Source organism: Talpa occidentalis, unplaced genomic scaffold (genome assembly GCF_014898055.3).
Source record: "Talpa occidentalis isolate TD23 unplaced genomic scaffold, MPIMG_talOcc4v2.1 talOcc4.8, whole genome shotgun sequence".
Lineage (NCBI taxonomy): Eukaryota > Metazoa > Chordata > Mammalia > Eulipotyphla > Talpidae > Talpa > Talpa occidentalis.
Genome location: NW_023605194.1, coordinates 114,587,115 through 114,604,787, shown reverse-complemented (window position 1 = coordinate 114,604,787; position 17,673 = coordinate 114,587,115). Strand labels below are relative to the sequence as shown.

Genomic DNA, 17,673 nt, shown 5'->3' with positions numbered 1-17,673 from the left:
GTTTACCTATTAAGTTGCACAGAACTGAAGTAGTGTCTACAGGCCATTCCACAAGCAACAGAAATTACCATACATACACATTAATATGCATGGGGTTGATAAAGGGAGCCAGATTTGCATTCCATACATAAAACTGTCAACTCACATTTCTATGATAAATCATAAAGAGAATAAAGACGTACTCAGCACAGGAGCAATGCATGTATTTTCTGGGCTGGCAAAGGCTTTTTCTCTGTGTGTCTGATTCATTTGTTGTGCTAATTTTCAGGACATCTGATATTTTACTAGAAAGTTAAAAGGATAGGTATGCTTTAAAACCACCATAATGAAACACACACACACACACACACACACACACACACACACACTTTCACATATTTACTGAACATGAGTCATAAAATTTTAACTCTTTTAGGGACTCTCCTGTGGCGCAGCAGGTTGAGCGCTGAGCTGTGGAGCTGTCTGCAGCCTCTGTAGCGTGGGTTCAGTTCCCAGCCGGCCAGAGAGAAACCCAAATGGCGTGGCAGACCTCTCCTGTCTCCCTGCTGCTCCCCTCGCAGTGCTTTCAGTCTGTCTGCCTGTTCTGCTCCCCGCTCTGTCTCTGGTGAAACCTCACACCCTCCTGCGCCTCTGGCCTGTACCCCACCCTTTTTATACATAAATAAATAAATCTTTAAAATAAATAAATAAATCTTTAAAAAAAATTTACTCCTTTAAATTCTTATCTTATCTCCTGGTATATAACAGATCTTGTTAAATACTTATCAAAGAAAGCAGGAAATAAAGAAAAATACATTTGCTAGTCTGCAAAGTATTAAATTGACTACCTTAGGGTAGAACATTTTATTTAATCACATGTTATAGAACAAAGCACAGTGACATTGCAACGCTTTAATAGCTACTCATATAATAAAGGCATATGTGTAAACAACATTCAGCAAAAGCACATGCATGGACTCGGCACGCACAGGATGTCCAGAAGACATCAAGTCAGCACTTCCTAACTGGAGCACCCTGCATTCTCCCCACGCCTCCCCCTGCACAGCCCTGGAAGGTATGTGTTCTCCTAACTTTCAAAGATATTCTGTGATCTGGGACAGTATCAGCCCTCTCCTGAAACAGCACTCTGTCTCCCTGCTTCTCTGCCTGGCACTGCCAGTATCTCTTCGCCAGGTAATTACATTGAGATCCCTTTAATGTAGTCACATCAAATCACGGTGATAAGTCCTGCCATGTCTCTGGATTTCATCTCAAAAAAAAGGCGAAACCCTTTAGTCTTTTTAAGCCCTAACGATCCAGTTCCTAATTATAATCCTGAGTTCACATTTTCTCACACCCGGATCACACCCCCCCCCCCAGTTGCCCTAGCTCCATAACTCTGAGATGATTCCATGATCCTGCCTCAGGGCCTCTGCACTGGCAGGAACAATCTTCCTAATCTCCCCAGCCCCATATATGCATATGGATAGTTTCCTAAACATCATCAACAACAGTGTTACCTTGTCAATGTGCTATCTTTCCCCTGGTCACCTGCAGCCATCCCATTTCCCTGAAACTGTTGTACTTTTTAATAATTTAAATATTATTATACTCTAACAGTCTAATTAATGTGATTATTATGCTTAATATTTACATTAGTTAGAATATAACTTCCATAAAGTAAAGCATTTTTTCTATTTTGTTCAAGGTTATATTTTGAGAACCTAAAACAGGACCCTAATAGATATTCAACAGAGATTTTTAAGAGAATGAATTATTTCACTTTATTGCTAGTAATAAAGCATGCACATACAAACTTAATTCTAAGGGTAAGATAATCAAGGCAAGAAATATATAAAATATTGTTGTTTCCAAACAAAAAGATTTTTTTTCTGGATGGAAAGAAAAAATAGACATTTGAGACGAGCCTTTAAGATTGGTAAACTTTTGTCAGGTAGAGAACCAAGGCAGGGGTACTATAAGAATTAATCAAAAGAGGGATTAACAATGAAACTAATTATTGCTAGCCTTTTTCATTTTCACTAATCCACTCAACACTGGGGGGAAAAGAAGAATAATCTGAGCATTTATTTCAGATCTCTCGCTGCTAGTGAAAGATGTGTGTGCTCTAACAATCAACAATAGCAAAACAGAGTGTGAGATAAACATTAGAAGACAACCCTGAGAAGACTACTCAAAGTTGCTACAGAACAAAACAAAACAAAACAAAAAACACAACTTCCCTGAATGGTCAACAGCCTGAGCTTCTCAGGAAGACTTGCTAATCCCGCCCAGGGAATGAAGGGCAAAGCAGCGAGGCAGGTGTCAGCTGACGCTCAGATGGGCCAGCGCAGCTGATTTCATAAAACTTATTTACCTAGTGACACAATTTAAGCATAACATTGACACCACTGCCATCTCCAAATCTATATTATACCCAACCATAAAGAACGGCATCCAGAAAGAGGAATAAAAAGGGAAATATGGGAAGCCCCATGTCTTGTACTCCTGGGTGACAACCGCTTTTTTTCCTTCTTCCCGTAGAAGTAATTGGGCAACACAGAAAAAGATGTCAAGGTTTTTAGCATGACTCCCAAGTACACTTCAGAACAATCCAAAGCCTTCATTCTTCTTTTCAAGTCTCGTTTCTTCAGAATCTTCCAACACTCCAAAACAAAAATACTTCCCAAAGATTTTCCACAATGAAAGGAAAAAAATGGAGAGCTAGGAAAACCGCCACACCTCTCCAAGCCCGGCGGAGCATGTTGCCGCCAAGGCCCAGCCCCGCACAGGGATGAGAACGTCCCTAGGCTTCTCCTCTCCTGCCTGCGCTTGATTTGTTGTTGCTTTTATTATTATTATTTTTATTTGTCCTTCCTGCCAAAGCAAGAAGATTCTATGTGTGATTTCAACTCCTAAAATAGAGCTACTACTTTCCTTTCACTTTTAATTGTGGTAAGTCCATTTTCTCTCAATCTTATAGTCAACCAATTCTGAAATAATAAATACAAATCTGAAAAAATAAATAAATACAAATTCTGTAAAGAAAGGAAGATGGCTTCCCTTCAAAAATGTATCTTCAGAATGGCCAAATTGCTCATTCACAGAGCAGCTGGTACATTTTATCTGCACAACTTTTATGGACAAGTATATTATAAACTTACAGGCTTTTTTAAAAATTGAAGCATTCATAAATACTTTATGTAAATTATTATTATCCTTTGAATAATTCTGTAATATGGATAAGCCGGTGCACTGTTGCCAGGGTGAATTTCAGCAGAAGGTTTCAGTGGAGGTAAATCCCGGAGCTTCTCTCTTTCTCTACTCTAAACCAACAGAAGCCACTACACCTCCTGACAGACATCTGTGCACCACCTGTGGTTCTTTATTTACAGAACTGAAACTATATGTATCCTAGCTGGTCAATTGTTTTTGAAGCATGCATAAACTTAGATGGATTAGATTACTATAGATGGGAGGAAAAATAAATGATCTTGTTTTACCATCCTAAGCCACTGAAAAACTGATCAAGTGGAACGATCAAATTATCTCCTTCAGAATCAGGATTAGAACCAGGTTCCCTAAACTTGTCTGGTGTTCCTTCCACTTGAGCACACTCCATGGGGCCTCCCTCTACTTTAGATGCAAAATCATCAAAATAGAATACTCCATACTATCATGATATCTCTGAAATCTTTACACATCAATAAAATCCTTTTTTAATTTTTGTTTGTTTGGTTAAATCTGTAGTCCATGCTTTTAGGTACTGGAGTTACAATATATGATCTTTATGCAATATTGACCATCCTGCATAAAAAGACAAAACATTTCTGAAACTTCTGGGGGGGTAATAAAAATTCATTGAAAGTGTATTTCAGACGTCCCCAAATCCCACGCACTGCAGCCTTGACAGGCCCCTTCAGGATCCCCTGCTCTCACCCCATGTGCTAGTTCCAAGTCAGCTGGACCAACAGCAAGCTACGGTGCCTTCTCCCCTAGCAGGTTCTCCTGCCCACAAGCAAGTCATAGTTCAAACAAGCTCATCCCATTCTCCAGGGGAACCCCACCTTCATTTTATTACAAATCCTGCTCCCTTGACCTACTAACTCACTGTGTTGCCCAGAACAGCCTCTGTGTGGCACACATGCCCTCCTTGGGGGCTGTATCCATCTGACTACTAAGCTTCCCTTTGACTACTACATCATCTGCACTGACACTTTCAAACCATTCAGAGAAAGAATTCCTTCCTTGCCAGTAAGGTGAATAGAAGGACGTCATAGCACCCTGTAATAGGGTGCAAAGCAATGACAAAAACAGAGATTTTTCTAAATCTACATTTTGGGTAGCTACTGCAATGAAAATAAAAGTGCTAAAAAAAAAAAAAGTCTTAAAAAAAAGGTAATGAATATCAATCCACAAGAAGATTATCAGGAACCTTAAATGCATTCACTGAGTGAAGGAAGCCATGCCAGGAAAGGCGATAGTGTAGGACTCCAACTCCATGGCATTCATCAAGAGACACAATTATGGAGCTAGTAAGATCCAGGTGTGTGGGGGAAGGAGATGTAATTTCTTCCTTAAATGTTTGATATAATTTACAGTGAACACCTCTGGGCTTAGTGTTTTCTGTTTTGTAATATTATTAACTATTGATTCAGTTTCTTTAATAGATACACATCTCTTCAAATTGTCTATTCTTCTTATATGAGCTTTGGCAAATTATATCTTTCAAGGATTTGGTCTATTTCATAAGGTTATTTCATCTGTGGGTACAGCCTTGTTCATACTTATCAATAAAATAAGGAAAACACAAACAGTCACCCCAGTGTGGGTGACAACCAAATGGATCTGGGAGGCTGGTAAGAGTGGGGCATCAGGCAGGTCCAGGTGACCCAGTCTGTACCTGTTGGGGCAGGTACAGAATCCACCACAGCCTAGATGAAAGTGGAAGTAACCTGACAAGCCACACCCAGTATTGAAATTGGTCCAGTCATCAGCTGACAAACTTCCCAACAGACAGAAACCTATTTGCATAGAACAGGCCTGGCCCCACCCCTTCTGCCTATACAAGCAAACTCCCTGCAAAGCTCCTGGAGTTGTACCCTACAGTTCTGAAGCCCTGATGAATGTCTGCTGAGATACAGAGCTATAATCCAGCTGCTGTAACTCCACCAGAAGGCCACAACAGTAAGTCTTCATTATCCTTTAAAGTGCATGGGGTCTGTAGTGACATCCTTTTTGAAAAATTTTTCATAGGGCCTCCCCTGGTGGCGCAGGCAGTTGAGTGCAGCACTGTGAAGCTATCTGCAGCCTCTGCAGGGTAGTTTGATCCCGGCCGGCAAGCAAGAATCCCACATGGCGCAGCAGGCCTCTCCTGTCTCACCCGCTGCTCCCCTCAGTAGTGTATTTCGTCAGTTTGCCTGTTCTGCTCCCCACTCTACCTCTGGTGAATCGCTCACCCTCCCATGCAACTGGCCTATACCCTGGTTCTTGTATGCATGAATAAATCTATAAAAAAAAGTTTTCATATTAGGGGCCTCCCTGGTGGCACAAGGGGGTAAGTGTCAGCACTATGAAGCTCTTCACAGCCACTACACCAAGAGTTTGATCCCCAGCCAGGGAGCTGACCCACATGGAGTAGCAGACCTGTCTCCTGTCTCTCCGCTGCTTCCCTCAGCCGTGTGTTTCAGTAGATCCGCCTGTTCTGTTCCCCGCTCTGTCTCTGGAGAATCCTCTCACCACACGCACCTCTGGACTGCACCCCAGCTCTTGCATGATAAATACATAAATCTTAAAAAAATATCATATTAGTAACTTATATCTTTTTTCCTCAGCTTAGTTAGAGGCATGGGTTGTATTGATTGGAGCTGGGCATTTCCATACCCCTACGTGAGTTACTTTGATTAACTAGCTAACCCGGGAGCTCAGAGCTTTGTTAACACAAACAAAGCACATTGGACCATTTAGAGCTGGATCTCTCTCCCCTCCCTCTGCCAGAAGCCTGAGGGGATTTCCCTCTGATATTTACTGTGGGAACCTGGTGGAGATCCTAGAAGTAAAGCTCACAATAGTGTGTATGTGTGCATGCACAAACGCACAAATGTGTGTGTGTGTAAGGGGAAAGGTCCTACTGAGTTGTTAACTCTCACACTTGCTCACACTAACTGATCCTCAGCAATTTGTCAAGGACACATCAGGGTTCCCTTCCTCTGCACCGGTCTCTGCAGGGGTTTCACTGGTGAGGCTCTGGTCTGCCCTGTATGTTCCTGTCCTCTCCACTCTCAGGATATTGGTTTGCCCCAGCACCTTCCGGCTCTGATAGGTCTGGGAAGAGTTGCTGATTTTCCAGTGTTTAGATCTTTACTTGTTAGGACAGAATGGTGGAGTCCAAGCTCCTTTTCTGGGGAGACTGCCCAGTCCTTCCCCTCAAGTTTTCAGCCTGCTTCTCCTGCTGTGCCTGGTCAACAGTGGTGATATTAGCACTCCCAAGAGCCCCGTGTGTCGAAACTAACTTGAATAATTTTTCTTTTCAATATAATTCATTTTCCTCTTAGTCAGACTTTTTTTTTTCATTAGAACTCTGCCCCTTGATGTACTTTTTATTAAATAAATAAATGAAAGTAGTTGTGGGGGAGGCAGTGGAAAGGGACAGACAGCCAGACATCCAATCCCATGCCAGTTAATCCCCTTCCTAAGAAAGCTCTGTAAATACCATGGTTAGGAAAACACCTCAAGGGGATGAGAAAAGAAAAAAAGTTATTTTCCCAAGGACCTTAGACTTGGAGAAGCTGGGCATAATTCCAGCCTCCCCACTTATCTCTTTTGGCTTCAGTGCACAAAATATCTTCCCCTAAACACAGCTATGCTTGAAGGAAAACAGCTAGTTAACTCTTTGATCACCAAATTTTAGACTAATTTAGTATGTGCTGGAATCATGCATCACTGTGGTAAACAGGAAACCATTTTGACATGTTAGTGGAACATACAGTCTTCTACGAACTAGATGTGTCGCATATTCACTCATTTCATTCAAAGAGAAGTTTTTCGAGTAAAGTTGCTTTCTATATATTTTAGCACTGAAAATTCTATCACCTAAATACTTCTGACTCTACAATCAGAAGGAATATGGTACAAGGATGGAATATTTCTGAAACAGTATAAAATAAAAATCCATGTCTGTGTATGATTATAATGTACACAAATACATATTAATAAGTTTCCTAACACCAAGCTGCACATTAGTGCCTCATTCAGAAAAAAAAAAAAAGTATAAGAGAGATGCTCTTTAGGCACACTTAGTAAGCACAGCCAGTCGCTATCCGCACCACACCTGACATTGCCTTACCCTGCTATCTGCCTCCCTCTTCCTCTTTCCCTGTATAGAGAGCTTTCGACAAAGTGCAACACCCATTCGTGATAAAAGCCCTTGAAATTCTTGGGATACAAGGAACATACCTCAACATCATAAAGGCCATCTATGACAAGCCAACAGCCAGTATCATTCTCAATGGTGAAAAGCTGAAAGCAATTCCATTAAGATCTGGAACAAGACAAGGATGTCCACTCTCACCACTGCTTTTCAATATAATACTGGAAGTCCTAGCCAGAGCAATAAGACAAGAGCTAGAGAACTTTCAGTTGGATAAAGTCAAAGAAATTGTCAGCTCTGGTAAATGTTTGCTTATGACCAACTTCTGTTTTAGAAAACATGTGATTCAGGGGTTGCTGGACCCCCCAATATTTATAACATGAACACTGGCGCATTGACAAGGGGTGTTCCTAAGGATCCACATCTGGACTCTTATCTGGCTTACCTCCCGCATGCCTGGTCCAATGCTTCTTGGTTTCCGCTCCTGTTGCAAACACTCAGGTATCTCCACTTCTTCGGCTTAAGTCAAAGGGGTCTAGAATCCAAAGGAGAAATGCACATTTACCATTTTGGGTTACAATTTCTTTGTAATCAGTACACTAAACTTTCTCAACCCCTGTCGACAAATGCCCATATTCTACTGAAAAATATCCTTCATTCCTGGCAAATATTTATAGGGTATTTGCTATATGTATTTCTAGAGCCTGGGTGCAATCCTAGCCTTTTAGTGCCATTTTCTTCCCCATAAGTTCTATTTTTGTTGTTCTTAATTCCTCCAGTCAACCTAATGGTCAGGTTCTGGATCTTTGTGTTAATTCTTTTCCTGCCACCAAACTCTGAGGTCTATAGAAAGGTAGATAGGAAGATGTCAACTGCTGAAGACAAATGATGCCATTATCAAAATGGAGAAATAGGTGACAAGCTATGACCACAACACGTATCAGGCACAGCGCAGCATTCTTAGCCTCATCCTAGTCCCCTGCTTCCCGGAAGGACCCCTCATGTCTGCAGACCATTCTTCCAGCCATTTGTGTTGCTATATGAAAAGCAATCTGTTCCTTTGACTCTTCTGGAAACCTCAGCTTCTTGATTGGCATTTTAAAAAAATGCAAATAATTTCCATACATTTTAAAAATTTTCCTGGACACTGAATTTGAATATTCAGTATTTAGGGAAGTTTAAGGCTTCATATACATTTGTTGTAGGTAATATGCCTGGGGATCCACTGGTGGGGCCAAAGCTAGACACAAAACCAGGTCTCTATCCTTACTCTGCTGTTTGTCAACACTGGACATACTCATCCCACCGGTTAGGCTTGGGAATTTGACCTCAGATTATTTTGAAAGATGGACAGAAGTAAATGTAGGATTAGCTCCTATGCAGTTATTAAAAATATATGAAGGAAATTAATTTAAATTTAGGTATTTAAAATATGTAGGTGTATTTAGCACATACTGCTTTTTATGTACATAGAAAATTATGTGACTAGCCACATTTTATTATTTTGTTTGGGCTACTGTTAGATTTGAGGTAAAATTTGGAAACATATTTTGTAATGCTTAGGAAATCCTGGTCTCATTCCATTTACATTTTCCTTGAAGTTATCAATTTACATTTTTATTTAGCAATACTTTGTAAGGACAAAAACATCAGTAACTGCCAATAAAAACAATATAACTAATAATACCTTATTTTATTCTGTTTTACATGAATTACTTAACTCTCACATTTTCTTTATGCGATATAAGCCATTATTTTCCCACTCATTAGCAATAAAAACTCTAGGGCCATTTTCCTTAAGGCTATAACCTGGATGTGTTTGTATGTTACTTCTGCTGGTACCCAACTAAACTCAATGTAGCCAAATAGCAATAGGCTGAGGTGTGGGTTGTAGATGTGTGGCTTTCTGCTTGCACAGCTAAAAGCAAGGAGAAAATCGACTGTGAGAAAAGGAAAAATGGCAAAGAAAGAAAAAAGCATTGAAGATGCTATTATATTGCTCACATAAACTAGTTTCTATTTATTCTCAAGTAATTTCTATATAGAAAGATGAAATCATAACCTATCAATCATTATTTAAGAATAAGCAATGACGGTTAATTGTTTGAACATATTATAATTTGCTTGAAAAATATTCTATATTTAATTTGAAAATGGTCTCATCACCAACCATACCCTTTTACTGTGATTTTAGCTTACTTTCCTATCAAAAAAATACATAGATGCCATTTATTGAGTAATATTTTATACTGAAAATGATTTATTACATTTTCTTTCACTAGGGACATGTCAAGCACATCAGATTTTAATGCATTGGCTATCCTGCACCATGGCACATAATTGAATTTTTATTCCACTTGTCATAAATTTGGCAATAAATTTGTGTCATGAAACTGTTTTCAATAAATACACTGAAATTAATTTGTATTGACCTTAGTATTTAAAAGTGATTCTGAAATATGTTATAACTGTAGATCAATAACTAGTAAAATTCAAAATCACTATTTTGCCAAGTTTTTCCTTATTGGTATATCCTAGCATATCAAATATTCGTCTGCTACTAGAGTGTTCTCTCTCTTGTGTCTCTTACAGCACTGCCTTAGCTCTGAGAGGGACATGAAGACAGCAGGACCCCAGCCTCCCTTCACAAGATAGAGACTGGAACTTCCTGGGAAGTCAATGATTTAAACATGTTCTGGCAGATTGGACCACATAAAAGATGGAGAAATGGGTAATTTTTGCAAAGAAAAGCCTTGTTTGGGGAAATATATGGGGAAATATATTGATGGCTTTAAATGGTATTTCTTTTTGAGCTTGAAAATAAAAGTCATGTCCTTTTGTCTTTGTGATTTACCCACTCTATGTATTGTAAGCAGACATAGAGTTATCTAAATCAATTCTCTATTTTCTAAATAACTAGAGCTTTAAGATTAAATTACCTGGTTGGAATATGTGTCAATTAATGAAGAATATGTCTGTGCATTAACTTAACGATATATATTGAGCACCCCACACCATACCTGGACGTGTGTGAAGAAAGGGGGTAAACAAAGCAAACGGAATCTGCTTTTGTAGAGTCTGGAGTCCAGTGGGGAGCAGGGACACCTGCCCGTGAAATGCATCTGATACGTTTAAAAAGTGTTACTAATGCTATGGAGAAAATAACCCAGATAGCAGTAGCTGTGGCCTGAAGTCTCAGGATGGGTCAAAACTGGGAGAAAATTGCCTTTGAACTACGAAAGAAAGGAGAAGGAGCTGCTAAGTCCTCATTCTTGATGCTATCGAGCATTTCTCTCTCCTCATGTTAACGCTTCTGAATTCAGGGTGTCAGTTACGATCAATGGCACATCATCCCTGCACTTTGCGCTTGCTCCTCTGCATGAGTTCTCTTCCTCCAGCCTCCCATCCATTGGCCTTATCTGTCAGCGTTCAAAATGTTATTGTAAAACCAAACTAAATATTACTATGCATCTGTCTCAATGGCTTAAAAAATAACAAATGCTGGCAAGGATGCAGAGACAGTAGATCACTCACACACTTGGTGATGAGGATAGAAAGCGAAATTGTGTCACTTTCGGAAACATTTTACCAGCTTCTTACAACACTAAACATGGGCTAAAAATCTGACCCAGCTTGGGCACTTAATCCAGACAACATGAATGTTCCTGGCAGCTCTGTCAACAGCCGAAACACAGTTCACGTGCCCTTCAACAGCTGAATGATTAAACAAACTACCAAGCATTTATACTAGGAAATGTGACTCACAATAACATGGAACAAACCATGAAACGTGCAGACTAAGCAAGACTAGCCCTGAGACTTTAGTTTCTAATACCATTTTCTCCAACAAGAGTCCAACCAGGACTCCTTGGAGAAATGGCTGATTTTAAGGCTGAGAGAATAAACATGTAAGGTGTGGCTGGAAATCTTGGATTACCAGTAAATGAGGAAGTCTCAAGGACAATGTTAAGGAAGCAAACCACACACACACACACACACACACACACACAAACACACCCCATAAGCATGAACTGTGTAAAGTGTCTTCCTTCCAACTAGTGCCACTTGGAAAGGGGGAAAAACACTGTGCAGTGGAGACGCCTGACAAGTGTCACCTCAGGGGATCAAGGTTAACACGAACGGTGAGAGTCACACTGATAATCATATGCCCCGATAAGCTGTGATGAAAACGAGAATGATGTAAAATTGATGAAGAAAAGGAAAACAAAGACCATTGTGGTTTCCCACACCAAACCCTTGACACCATTCTGACCATGAGGAAAAACACCAGACAGACCCGAATGAAGGACATTCTTCCTAATACCTAACCAGTACTCCTCAAAACTTTCTAAGTTGCCAAAAACAAAAAATTCTGAGAAACTGTCACAGCCAAGAGGAACCTAAGGGCCCTGGAACAGAAAAGATGACCTTTGGGCAAGGAAAGATGAATAAGGCATCTATTCCAACGGTCATGTATAGACACACTTCACTAACTGTAACAGCCGCACTGGGCACCACCTTCATGCACGATGTTAGTGACAGGCTGACTGAGTGCTGAGCATATCAGGACTCTGAGCCACCTTCAAGATTTTTCCGTACATCTAAGGGTATCCTCAAACATTTAAAGTGTGTAAGAAACAAAGCAAAGAGAATTTCACAAGTCTTACATTCCATTTAAGTAATATTCTGGAAATGCCGATATCATAAAATGGAGAGCAAGTAATAGACGCCAGAAATTAGGAAGGAGGCAGAAGAGGGGCGACAGTGGCTATGACAGGGAACATAGCAGGGGAGCCTGGAGGTGGCAACGGCCTGTAAGTCAGCTGTAATAGCCGTCAGGGCACCCTACATGAGATTAAACTGTATAGAAGTATGCTCACATAATGAGTGCAAATAAAACTGGTGAAAACTGGATAACGGGGGTGGCTTTTATCAATGTTAATTTCGTGGTTGTGATAATGTACTGCAATTATGCAAATAGTTACTATTGCAGGGGACTAGGGATGGATGGACAGGCTGTCTCTGTAGTATTTCTTAGAACTGCAAGGGAATCTACAATTATCTCAAAATAAAAAGGTCAATTAAAATATTATTGCATATTACAATCGTGGCAATTTGATGGCGTGGGGTAGCTACGGGGAGATAAGGGTGCAGACTGTGAAGCTCTTCCCAAGTAGATAGATCACAAACAAGAAGACATGAGGAAGAAGAGCACAGGTGGGGTTCTGGAGCTAACACCACAAGGACCCACATGGCTGGCGCTTCTGAGTCCCAGAGAGCGACGCTGGGGCAGTAAATAGTGACGCATCTCCCTGAACCATATAGGACTCATCAAAGACTTGCTGTTAATTTTAGGTGCTTTTGTAAGCCATGGAAGTGTCTGGCATTAATTTTTTGCAGATACAGCCTAGAAGAAATGTATAGTTTAGAAATAGTGTGGTAGTTAGAATTCTTATATTGTAAGATTGACCAGATGTTGCCACGTTTCCACCACAAGGGCATATCTTTATTAGATATTTGACCTTGAGCTAGTTATTCAACCTTGGTAAACCTCAGCTTTGACAGTGTAGGCACACAGACTTGCCTACCTAGTGATTACCAAACTACATGCAGGCATTTTTATGTAAGTAAATATAAATATGGAACCTATCTGGTGATATCTGTAAGGACTGTTTACAAAATCACAATAAATTTGAAATTATTATACAAGGTATATTGGTAGGTAGTGATTATATTTAATAAGCAAACAAACAGAAGAACTGATTTGGAGCTACATAGGAGAGTTATTAGAAATTAACACTGATTTTAAATTTGACCTAGCATATTTATTCAGGATACTTAATTTAGTCAGGATACTTAATTTATTTATTCTACTTAATGAATGGAAAACATCTTTCAAAAGAAGAGGTAGAAGCCTATATTGGACAATGCATGAAACAAAAATAACAAAAAATAAACACACATGCCCCTGGGAAATCATTTATCCTCCAAGTCTCAGTTTTCTAATGCAGCAATGGAAATGATCAGCTTCTATTTCTAGTTAAACTATTTTTTTCCAAAAGTTCTTTAAGGCAACATAGGAAATATGACAATATGATTTTTTTTTTGCATCTTAATCATATGAATGAAAGAACGAAGAAGGAAGGCAAATTAGATGAAGCCAGGAAAAGTATCAGGATAAAATATTATTAAATGTGAAATTACTTTGGAAGTCATCATCAGTATTAATGCCAAGGATTATTCTTGTGGCCAAACACGTGAGAGAAGAAAAGAGATTCACAGCTTTAGTGTGCAAAGAACTAATGTTTCCTACCTCATAAATATCACTTAACGTACTAATGCAAGAAATATTATAAAATACTTACTATAAGGTTATAACAAAAATGCTTTTAATTCAAGAAAAAGGAGGAGGCCTTTCTTCCTTTTTACTCTCACAACAAATGATACTATTCTTTAAAACAAAATAAAGGTCACCGATGGCGCTGCTCATCTGTGGGGGAGAGGGAGCACCAGCAGCAATGAAGCAGCAGAGCCAGAGGAGAAAGACTTAGATGGAATGGCCAGATAAGCCACAAATTTGAACCAAAAGAAATTTGTTGGAAGAGATTGAGTCAGTCTTTTATCTTTTACGCAGCTGGTCAAAGGAATAAACCACTTCTAAAAATATAATCACTGGCTATTTTTATAGAACTCATATAAGAAGAGAAAGACTTTTCGAGTGGCTAAAATCTTTTTCAGGCTTTCAATCCTGTGTATCAGACATTGCTTTTTTATATAATAACTTTTACTCTTTATTTTATCCTCTGAGATGAAATTTGCTTCCTATCTGGATTTTTCATAGCAATAAATGTAAGCACTGCGTGGCACAGAGATGTAATTTTTAGATATCCACTTCCTAGAAATGGTAGCTACAGCAAAAAAAAAAAAAAAGTACATAAAAATAATTATTAGAATTGTGCTTGTAATAACTTTGTCCCTATAAATAGTACTTTTATAATCATTTATTTACCATTTCTATATGATTATCTGTGACTTTACTACCCACTTATTACTTCAAAGAACAGACATTGTCTATGTGCCCAACTAAAACATTATTCTATAGTGCATCTAGCTGTCTTTTCATGGACTTGCAGCTACAGTCCAATCATCAACATTGTGAGAATGAACTAAATTCTGGGACTGTTCTGAAGTGTCTTTGCTACCTCTTTTATTTCCTTTTCTTCTGATTGTACATTATCAAGTAGAACTACCAACTCCAATTAAAAACTGCCCACGCAGCTATTCAAGTGTAGCCAGCAGATGTCTCTCTCAGACTCATCCATTCAGCACCATGGGTTCCTTGCTCTTTCTTGAGTGGGATTCATCATGCACTACAAGTTACTCAGGACATTAAGAAATAACCTCACATGTCCCTTGAAGTATTCTCAGTATCATTTCAACGGACTGCTAAATGTCAAGATGACCTAATTTCCAAAGCCGGGGGAAAGAAAATAATTCTTTCATCTGTAGAGCTGTAACTGGCAGGTTTCAGAAGAAAAGTGACATAGTTTATCTAATAGCTAAAAGTAATAGCAAGTAAAGTAAAAGTTATAACTCACATCTGTGAAGAAACAGGCAATAGGAAACGAGCCATGTAAGACAGGCCGATGTGTCAGCCTTGTGTGATGTCTGTGTACATATATCAGAATGCCTCCAATTTAGTAAATCCCCATTCATAAAATAATGAAGAAAGTACAAGAGCTGAAATTAGATGTGCAGTCATGTGTACAACACGGGTAAGCTAGAATGTAAAGGTGTTTTCACTTTCACTTTCTTTGCAGACCTCTTCACCACTTTTTATAGGACAATGATTTCTCCCCAGGCTGCTCCCTTTGCATTTACATGGCAATACAAACTGTTGCCAAAATTATCAAATGAGGACACATATTTATAAAATCAATAAAATTCCAAGAGTCCACTGTCAAAGTTGCACCAACTGGTTTCGTCCTATTTGCTTTTATCACTGGTTATATATTCCTCCAGATAGCCTTTGAATATACAGCTTTAAACCTGACACCCAGATATGCATGGACAATTCTAGAAGCAAAATATAGCATTTTTTCTTGATACAACATGATCATTCTGTTAAAATTGGCACCGACCTTGAGATCTGGGTGGGTGTATGCTAGTTGCTGGTTTCAGTCATCATTTTTAATCATTTGCAGACTAAGTTTGCTATCTCCTATAACTTCCATGTTTTCAATAAAATTTCATGCTCATTTTAAAATTAAAATTAATTTCCTCTAGCCCTGTCCTGTTACAGTCGCTGCGTTACAAACATGCTGTGCGCAAGACAGTATAGAAAGGGAGCAGGTGACAGGTACTTACGGAAAATGTCGAACAATGTCTATGTAAGTCTTATCATATAAAACTGGTTTTCCTGCCCTTGCTGCCTGCCGTCTCCCCAGTTTCCCTGTCCATGCACAGGTTTTGACACTAGCTTTTTTCTCTTTATAAAGGCACTGGATGTGATCTAAATCTATTATCTAACCTCCTTTCAGCTACAAGCGACGGAGACCAGAAACGAACCATCACGCAACCTGGATAAATGCAAACCGTGCCCTACTGTGTGCACAGATGAGTGCCTGGGCGCGTGGGGCGCAGGACCCCAGGCCCTGGCCTCCCTCACCCAACTCGGCTGGGCCCTTAAAATCCCCCTGGGCAAACGGGCAGCTTCCCCAGCTGGGCCACTGCCGGGCACAGGGGGGCCATCGCAGGCCCCCTTCTGCTCCTAGGTCCCCAACGCCTTCCCTCTCCGGAGGGCACCACCTCCAGGTCCCTGGCGCCAGGCCGGTGACCGACGAGCACGCGCCCACACGCACCTGCCCAGGTGCGCTCCCCCGGAGGCCCCAGCCCGTCGCACAAAGGTGACGCCTCCGCGCCCACGCGGCCTGGGCCCGGGCGTCCCCGCGCCACGTCCGTCCTCTCCTCCGCGTTCTCTGCTCGCCAGGCACAGCCTCGAGCCCACGCCCGGGCCGGCCCGTCCGCGAGTCCTGGGGGCCTTGGGAGTCCTTGGGGGCCCTGCCCGCCCCCCGGGACACGCCCGGTGACGTCGTCCACGCGGCGACCCGGAAGTCACGTCTGGGGGCGGCTGCTCCCGCCTCGCCAAGGGGACCCCGCGACTTCTTCCTTCCTAAAACAGCACTTTTGAGCCCTTGCGGTCCCCAAATGACCCCCAGCATCCCAAGGAGCACCCCTAAAATCGTGCGCGGCACCGTGGGAAGCCGGCGCGGGCCTCGCACACGCTGGACAATGCGGCTGGGAGGCAGGCGCGGCCGCAAAGCCACGTCAGGCGACGGCCAGGCCTCGGCCGACAGTGTAGTGAAAGCCGCGCTGCCTTACGGCCGCGGGCCTGGGGGAGCAGGAGCGTGATGCGAGCTTTTAGAGGGGGGACCTGTTCTGTACCTCGTAATTGTTGTATCTGGAGTATCAGGATAATACTTAAGGACAGAAATACTGTCGACGTGTGGGATCATATCTAAGGGTGTATTGTGATTATCGTGGATGATAATTTTTTAAATGTTTATTTGCTGCTTCCCCAGTGAAGGGCCATCATCTGTGTTGCTTCTTGAATTTCCAGGGGGTTTTGCCTTCGACCTTTTACCATCCTCTCCCACCACCCCCAAGATATTCATGCATGATGTTCTTTCTGTATCTGTTAGGGGGAAGGGATGTCCTGAGCTAATTCCACACAGGCTTTGTGGACGCCACCCCCACTCCATGAAGACACTGGGAACTATAAATCCATGATCCCCAAATCCTGGTAGGGGGGAGTTGTGAGGACCTAAGGGCGGAGTTAAGCAGCCATTTTCTCTGTTTGTAAATAAAACCAGCCATGTTAGTGGAGTCTCTGGCACTTGGCTCTTGCTCTTGGCCTGGCAGGTTTGGGCTGCGTGGGTCATTTGGGAGTCCAGGTTGGCAGAATGGGTAGGATGCATTTAAGAATTTATCTCTCTCTTTTATCCCTGAGTTGTGCATGTCCTCATTCCCCTTCCCTTGTCAATAAACCTTTTGTTAACCTTTTGTGTGTGCCGGCAGTTTACGTCACCTGTAAGCCAGTGGGTGAGGCCCCACAGTCACGCAACCCCTTGTAGAGCAGGGTTGCACTGTAACTTATCCTCTACCAGCACTGTTCTGACAGAGCACAACCTGGGATGTGGGGTGGGGGAGCTTAAACAACAAAAATTTATTTTCAGCAGTTCTGGATGTTGGAAGACCAAGATGTAGACAGAATTAATTCCTTCTGAGATTTCTCCCCTTGGGCTGTCATGGCCATCTTACCCTCT

At 41.2% G+C, this 17,673-nt stretch overlaps 1 long non-coding RNA gene across 1 annotated transcript in view; it reads right to left on the bottom strand.

Annotated features, from left to right (window-relative positions):
• Positions 1–16,238, bottom strand: part of LOC119234384 (uncharacterized) — a 197,518-nt gene extending 181,280 nt beyond the window's left edge. Inside the window, exons 1-2 of the long non-coding RNA XR_005122605.2 lie at positions 16,210–16,238; positions 7,794–7,883 (exon numbers count right to left, since the gene is read on the bottom strand). This is a non-coding gene — a long non-coding RNA (uncharacterized LOC119234384). The remainder of the gene's footprint in view (positions 1–7,793; positions 7,884–16,209) is intronic.
• Between the last annotated feature and the right edge of the window lie 1,435 nt (positions 16,239–17,673).